Below are 6,687 nucleotides of genomic sequence, written 5' to 3' on the forward strand. Positions count from 1 at the left end.
ATTATTTTTTTAAGCTATCGGTATTTCTTTAAGCAATGAATTGTGATGTATTTGGTGGCGATTGTGAAGTGCCGATAAAGTGTTGATATATATGAATTAAATTGGTGATAAAAGTGCCGATTCTGAACTGATGTAAATGCTTATGTATGGCATAAACGATAATGTATCCTCTGCCGTGTGCATATATATATATATATATATATATATATATGCTTATGTGATGATTGATGATATGATCGGTATATCCGAATGAATATTAACTTGATGATGCAAAAAATATTGCAAAGTGAAAACCATGAATATGTGATTCCTTAATTTGTTGATGAAGTTTTATTATTCTGATTTATTAATTAATTCCGACAGGTAGAAAGGGGGTGTTATAATTTTCATGTGGCATGTGAGATGTTGTGGCGTGAAAATCATGTGGCAACTAAATTTGTGGCGTGAAATTCATGTGGCAACTAAATTATATTTAACTTTTTTTTTGTATGTGTAGGATGATTATCAGGCATTGCTTGTACAATTTCTGACTATTAATCCTCAGTATACTCCAAGACCGGGAGAACCGCTTCATCCGGATGTGGATTTTTATCTTTGGACTAAAGTCATTGGCGGCAAGGGGCCTAACAGGTGTTTTTTTGGTGGTGGAAATTTGGCAGGTACCTTGAGACATGATGATAGAACTCTATATCAAAGAGTTCTCGACGGGGAAGGAGGTTCACGTCCTGTAACTTTAACAGATGAACAGAGAGAAACCGTAAGACAATTGGTGGTAAATGAGGTGAGGCGTGAGGCGGCGGAACGTGAAGCGGCACTGAAAGCCCAAATGGAGGCCCAAATGATGGCAATGCGGAATGATCATCAGCGGGAAATAGAGGTCATGGCGAAAAGTCAATCGGATATGGAAGCACAAATGCGACAATTTATGCAATCTTTTGGTGGAAACCAAAATATGGGGGGTTCTGCGCCGACTGATCAGGAAAATCTAAATGATGATGAGTTTCCCGACCCGGACTGATTGTTGATTTAATTTAATTTTTATTTTGTTGTTACTTTTGATTTTGAATTTGGGTAAACTATTAATTAAATTATAATTACATTATTTAGTAATATTAGATTTATAATTTTAGTTTCTTAATTTTTATATTTTAGTATATTTAGTTTATTGAATTAATTTATAAATTTTATTAATTTTAATATATTTAGTTTATTAATTTAATTATATATATATATATATATATATATATATATATAAGGAGAGTTATATTTACTCCAAGAGTAAGTTATCAACACTTACTCCTCATCTTGACCATTAATTCTTCTAAATCTAATGGTTAAAATTAATGAGTATTGATTTTCTCTCTCCATATTTAATTACTCATTAATTTTAACCATTAGATTGAAAAAAATTAATGGTTAAGATGTGGAGTTAGTGTTGATAACTTACTCTTGGAGTAAATATAACTCTCCTCATATATATATATATATATATATATATATATATATATATATATATATATATATATATATATATATATATATATATATATATATATATGAGGAGAGTTATATTTACTCCAAGAGTAAGTTATCAACACTTACTCCTCATCTTGACCATTAATTCTTCTAAATCTAATGGTTAAAATTAGTGAGTATTGATTTTCTCTCTCCATATTTAATTACTCATTAATTTTAACCATTAGATTGAAAAAAATTAATGGTTAAGATGTGGAGTAAGTGTTGATAACTTACTCTTGGAGTAAATATAACCCTCATACATATATATATATATTCGGTTTCTTGCAAAAAAAATATTAGTGACATGAAAATCACGTCGCAACATTACACATTTAAATGCTTTCATTTACTCCTAGGCAAATTTAGTGACGTGATTTTCATGTCACTAAGTAGTGACATGTAAATCACGTCGCAACTAAAAAAAGCTCAGACTGAATGTGCATTAATCTCTTGTACATATTTTGCGACGTGATTTTTACTTCACTAAATAGTGAAGTGAAAATCACGTCATTAAAAGTTGCCACCTTACCTCCTGCGACGTAAATTGTCACGTCGCAAATATTGGTTTGTGATGTGTTTTTTTGGTTTTTGGCATGATATTCACGTCACTACTGAGACTTTTTTTTGTAGTATAAGGTGTTAGTTAGAATAATAAAATAGTATAGTTCTAATTAGCATTATTGTTTAAATAAAATAAAATAAAAAATATAATGTGAAGTGGAGTTAGTTAGGGAAAATTGGGAAAACCATATTAAGGGTCCAATAGTTAAATAAGAAAAAGAGAGAATGACAATTCATTCATCATAGAATCTAGGGATGTCAACTTGGCTACGTTAGTGGGGATCCCCGTGGGGATTCTCGGTTTGGGGCCCCAAAGACGGGGAATTTCTCCCCGCAGGGACGGGGATGGGGAACAAAGTCTCCCCGAAGGCACTTCGGGGATGGGGGTGGCGTAAATATCCCCCACCCCGTGGAGTCCCCGCCCCGCCTAAAATAGCATATTGTCCTTAATTCATATATAATTTAAAATTATTATGTAAGTTTATTTGTCATTTCATACAATTAATCTTATACACAAATTTAAAATATATATGTATTGTTATTAAAATAGTCAGAACTAAATGATTATTTCAATTTTTTTAGTTTTGAAATTTTGGTGGTCATGACACTCAATATTATAGATTAAGTATTGTTAAAACAATATATTTATCATAAAGAAATAATTTCTAAATTTTTTGTGGTTACTTTTTTAAGCTTTTACTATTAATTTGGTTTAAAATAATAAATAAAAGAAATCATGTTTATGGATCTCCGCATGAACCTTGGGGATCCGTGGGGACCCGCGTGGATCCGCGGGGACGGGGATGGGGAGAAAATCCCCCCGAAGCGAAGATGGGGAATAGATTCGAGGGCGGGGATTGTGATGGAAATGTATCCCCCGCCCCGCCCCGCCCATTGACATCCCTAGTAGAATCTATCATATAAGAAAATTTGATGTTCTTGAAATGACCTAACTGCATTGCTGCTCAACCATGACTCCACGTGGATGCCTTCCTCATTCTTCTTTGCTTTTCTTTTATTTCTCACATTTTTTATCTCATTCACTGCAAAACTGGTAGTTGAAAAAAAAAACAATATTATATTAATTAACTTTCTGATAGAATAACTACATATCTCTCTTCCTCTTCCTTTTTCTCTCTCATTCTCTTTCCTAAATTTTCAACTTTTTATCTTTCTCTCATTTTTTTCTCGGGTCCTCTCTCTCTTCCTTCACCTTTCTCAATTATGTTCTCAGCTATTTCATCAATTTTTTGTTTAAATTTACCTATCTTTATTTAACAATATTCCATTACATATTTTTTTCCAGGTCTTACTTCATTGTTTAGAAGCTTATTTTGTTCTACTTCAGGTATGGTTTTATGGTTATTTTATTTTGTTAATGATGCTCAAAGTTCTTCAAGTTTTGTTTTAAGTATAAATTTCATGATTTGTACTATTTTATCCATCTCTGCTTAGATCTACCAAATATGGCGGCTATGGCGTTTCCAGTGATTTTACGGTGGTAGGCGTTTTGACAATGGTAGATCTGTTGCAGCGACAACATGTTTCCGACGACGAGCATGGTGGTGGTTGGATTCGAAATGCTTTATGTGTGATTTCTTCAGTTTAGGTTTTGTTATTAACTTATTCCCCTTAAACCCTAAGTTCAGATTTATTTAATGATTTTTTGTATAAGAAAACAATGTTAATAACATATTCTCTTTTATTTGATCTGTTTAGGTTTTCAACTTTGGAGAACCAACATTTACTTTTAAGCATTTGGCTTTCAATATTACAGACAATGGTGAAAGTGATGATTATTGATGAAATGGTTGTTGTGTTTTCTTCTCATTATCTGTAACATTGATACAAACCCTAAAAATCAACAATGTTCATATTTCTTTATTTATTTTCCAATCTCATATATTTTTTGTATTGATTTGCATTTATTACTCAAAAACTCATCTAGATTATTCAGATTCTTACTGGTCTCTTTCTATTCAAGGGAAACCAGTGAAAAAGATTGTTTTTTTATTTAGTTGGAGCTAAATTTCTTGGGAATGTGAAATTTATACTTTGTTGGTAAGAAAGTTGATAAATAAGTGTTGCTGCCAAATAAAATACTATGTGATAATATGAAGAAATCTTTTAATTTATATTTATTTTTTATTTTTTATTGTATTTGAAGATGCTTTGTTATGTTAACCATAAATTTTTTGAGTTATCATAAACTGATAAAAGCTTCAATTTTAACAGAGACAAAATGAAAGCAGAGAAAGTCTAAGTAGATTTTACTATGGAGCTTCAATTTAAACAGAGATAAAAAGAAAGCAGAGAAAGTCTAAGTAGATTTCACTATGGGGTTAGAAGTGGATGTTGGGGTGAGTAAAACAAGTTCTTTTTTATTTGATTTGATGGTTTGATTTTTTGAAATGTTTTATGCGATTTCGGTAAGTTCGGGTGTTGCGACGACTATAGCGTTTCCGGCGGCTTCTATGGCGTTTCGACGCTCTTACCACAGTTTGCGGTTTCGCGGTGGAAGATATCTTGCGGCGCAAAGTATGGTGGTAGCTTTGTTTGAAATGTTATATAATAATGTATTTTGGAATTTCTATTATGATTTGCATCAAATTATGGTATTTATAAACAAATATTTGATTTTATTTGGCATATAGTTTCATTTTTTTGCAGAGATGTTTATGGAATTTCTATTATGATTTGTATCAAATTATGGTATTTCTAAACAAATATTCTATTATGATTTTATATAATAATGTTTGATTTTAATTTTTTGGATTTTTAGTTTGATTTTATTTTATTTTTTTGTGTTTGGTTTGACTTTTTTGGTTTTTTTTTTTATGAAGTTGTTGTGTGATTTTGAATGAAAAAATTCTGTTTTTTTTTTTTATTTGTTATTACAGATCCAAATAAGAATAAGAAAAATGAGAAATGAGGAGAAATCTTAAAAGATAAGTGAGAATTTGAAGACGACCAATAAAAATGAATGGTCTTAACAGAGATGAAGAGTAATAATGTCATCTTTGATGGAAGAGATATGAGGAGTAATAATGATCTTTGATGGAAGAGATATGAGGAGTAATAATGGTCTTTGATAGTAATAATAGTCTTTGATGGAGAACTGGACTGTGGAATGACAGAAAGACACGTGGAATAACGAAAGAGAAAAAAAAAAAGAAAATTAATTATGAAAGATTAATATCATATTGAAAAATACAATAGTCAAATTGATATCCTGTAATAAAGCTAATAGTTGTCTAGCATTAACAAAATACAAAATGTATTTTTTATTTTATTTTAATTTATCAGTTGTTGGAAATATAATTATACATACTACTTATTAAACTACCATTATAAATACTATTTATTACTTATTAAAACATAATAATTTTTATTAAGTTTTAAATTTATGTTTTATTATTTTGGATCATTTATACTATACAATCATTATTATAATATTGATAAATTTTATTATTCTTTATGAAATTATAGTTATCTTTTTCTTTTATTACCATTCAATAATTATAATATCTCTCTCATTATAATTTCATAATAATTTTAAAAAATATATTTATACGAATATTTTATGAATTGATATATTATCATATTATTTTTGAAGTTAAAAAGAAAATAAAGGTTTAATTTTAAAAATATTGTAAAAAGAAATAATAAGATAGTTTTATTTTGAATACAAAATCAAATCAAAGTCTCTCATAATAACTTCAACATTTTTTATATGATAAATTTAAAAAATGGTATGTATAAATGAACTTCAATATATTGATATAAAATTATAGTCTACTTTATAATAAAAAAAATTTCTTCTATAAATCATACAATAGAAAAAAGCAAGATGAGTAATTTGGCAAGTTTGCCATTTGGCACTCTCTCATGCATTCTTCTATTTATACTGCTTCTATAAAAGGAAAGTTTCTTATAATATTTTATTATTATTTTTATATTATTTTATAATTTCTCTCATTAATGTGAAGACAGAGATTTCAAATTTAATCTGCTTGGGCCACATGGAAAGTTTCAAATTTGTCAGTATTCTCTAATTTATTGTGTTCAACATGCATCTGAACGTACTCAATGTATTCCAATTATTGTGTTTCCCATGTGTAGCGGGGAAAATCTGAGATCGAAGCCATGGAATTGACTCGACTCAATATTTCATTTGAAATCGCCACTGCGCTTTATTGTTTCCAAAGGAAAAGGGAAAAGAACGTAAAACCCAAAGTTTGTTTTTAAAACAAAAAGAGAACTCAGGTTCGGGTGTTGATTATACAAGGGGAAGGTTTTAAGCACCCCTCATATCTGTGGTATTCCACAGGAACCTTTTTGAAAATCTGTGTCGTGTGTGCTAAAAAAGAGTTTGTTTTATTTTTAAAATAAGCTCGGCTAGACGTTAAGCCTTGTGCCTACATACCTCCTCGGTGCAATGGAGAAGTCAGAGCTAATGTAGTTCCGCTTAAAAGGGAAAACATTTTAAAAACGAATAAACACTTTATCATCGTCGGAGAGAAATACTCAGCCATTGATCTTGAGCATGAGAACAAATGAGTTCTTTGCATCGCAAATGAAAGAAGGGCTCCAACTCGGATAAAATCA

The sequence above is a fragment of the Vicia villosa genome, unplaced genomic scaffold (assembly GCF_029867415.1).
Source record: "Vicia villosa cultivar HV-30 ecotype Madison, WI unplaced genomic scaffold, Vvil1.0 ctg.005748F_1_1, whole genome shotgun sequence".
NCBI lineage: Eukaryota > Viridiplantae > Streptophyta > Magnoliopsida > Fabales > Fabaceae > Vicia > Vicia villosa.